The sequence below is a fragment of the Lactuca sativa genome, chromosome 7, assembly GCF_002870075.4.
Source record: "Lactuca sativa cultivar Salinas chromosome 7, Lsat_Salinas_v11, whole genome shotgun sequence".
In the NCBI taxonomy this organism is placed as follows: domain Eukaryota; kingdom Viridiplantae; phylum Streptophyta; class Magnoliopsida; order Asterales; family Asteraceae; genus Lactuca; species Lactuca sativa.
Window position 1 is genome coordinate 14436288 of NC_056629.2, and position 2230 is coordinate 14438517.

Below are 2230 nucleotides of genomic sequence, written 5' to 3' on the forward strand. Positions count from 1 at the left end.
ATGTATATCTCATATATGTAGATCCAACTATTATCATTAACACACACAGACACACACACACACACACACACATATATATATATATATATATATATCATATCTCTAAAACAATTTATCCCATCTCGTCGATTCCCACATGTAGATCCTATAAAAAGATCTTACAAGATCTAGCCTAAAGGGTCAATATGAACAACAAACTGACGACACTACATCGGAAATTTCCTGGCAGCAAACGTGGATCAATAAATACATCAAATTAGGGGAATGGAACAAGTTTCACCATGAACCTCCATTCGTATAAACAACACTACAATTAATTTAGGGGTGGTTATTTGGATAACTGTGCCTAGCAGTGGTCTGACATCGTGAGGTATTTTACCCCTAGACTCACCCTCTCTGAAAATATAACATCATACATACCTAGGAGTGGTCTATTGCTGACACAATTTATTAGGCGGACTACGAAGTTCCCTAAATTACTCCGTGAAAGGAAACGCTGACACACAAAGCTCATCAAAATAAAAAGTATGGGGAAATACTAATAAAGTACTCCCGTACGCTCCTGTACCCCGGCACACAATAGTGTCAAAAAAAGACTTTGTATATGATAGTACTTCTAGCACATTATAGTACCCTGTTATGAGTAGGACTAGTACCCCAATACATAACAATACCCTTACACAAGCAACACCTAAGACACAGAGCTTTGAAAAAGATTTGGTACTTAGAAAGTACTTTTATATGTAGGACATAGTCCACCGATCATAAATCTCCTCGAACATAGTTTCTACTCTCCATTCCGATCACACACGTACCCATAATAAGATACTACCCAATATCCAAACTTAAATGAACTAAGCATCTCTTTTAAGTCTTATTTCATCACTAAGAAAGCCTACAATGCTTATAATCAACTTTCAACACTAACTCTGTTTCGGCAACACTATCCTAATTTAGTGTAATATTTTATATAGAATATTAAGTATTAACATACATTTATTTTCTCATTTATAATACTTCTATTATTATTATCATGTAAATACATCTCAACATATATAGAACCATGCCTGGATCGCATAACGTATATCATCAAATATACATATAACACATATTTCTAGATAATAAGCATGTAACTCACATATAAACCTTCAACATATATTTAATACTTTTTATTAATATGTGTAGTAAAATCATGTTCATGAAATGGACTATGCACTCACTTGTTAAAGTGACGGCTCGAAATTCGAGCAGCGCTTCGCTTCTAGCAATTGTCTTTTCCTTTGACGTAACCTAGCATTATTATCGATAAGTCTTCGTCTAATATTTATTGCGACTAATTATTAGTCTATATTCATCATTAACTTAAAGTCTACTTTCATGATCTATCAAGTAAGGAACAACCAGGTAGGGTTTGTTTGGTATACTAAGTATACTGTTTCGAAATATCACTTTAAACACCTCATTAAATCACAGCGTATACATCATCCTTGTAAGTAGATCAATCAGTATAACGACTTTGAATCACTAATAAATCTTGTTTATAGGTTCATAATAACGATAATGAACTTAAACATAAGTTATACTTAAAGTATGATAAGCATAACTCAGTTACTGAGGGTCTAAGTTGAAAGCTCTTCTTCTTGGGGCCTTCTAGCGCTCTGGGACTTGCCACTAACACGTACAAGGTGCTAGGGAAAAGCTTAGAGGGTTTGGGGGTGTTTGGGAGAGAATGGGTGAGAAAGGTGTGAATAATGGAGTGATGTGCGCCTTCTATTTATAGGTTGTTTGAAGGCCAAATGAAGGACGTTCAAGAGCTGAATGTTGGGCGTTCGCATGCCATGTGTCACTATATTGTTCCAATCCGTATGGAAAAGGTGCAGCCCAGACCGCGCCATGTGTCACTCGCAGATTTAGCCCAAAATTAATAATCTTCTAAAATTCGTAAGTTTCACATACGAGCTCTGCTTTTAACATTCTTTATATCCACGCGTAGGTATCGACGGGATCTACAACTTTCCTTTAGACTCCATCTGATAATTTTGACTTTATTTTTAAAGTTATGTTTTAACAGGGTTAGACAGTTAAAGTCCGTTAAAAATTCATAACTTTGCCATCCGACGTCCATTTTCGACTGTATGTATATCGTTGGGCTCCTATTAATGAGATCTTAGATTCTCGTTTAGCTTCTGTCAGCTAAAAATCGATCGGTCTAAAATTCGATTTCCGGGTT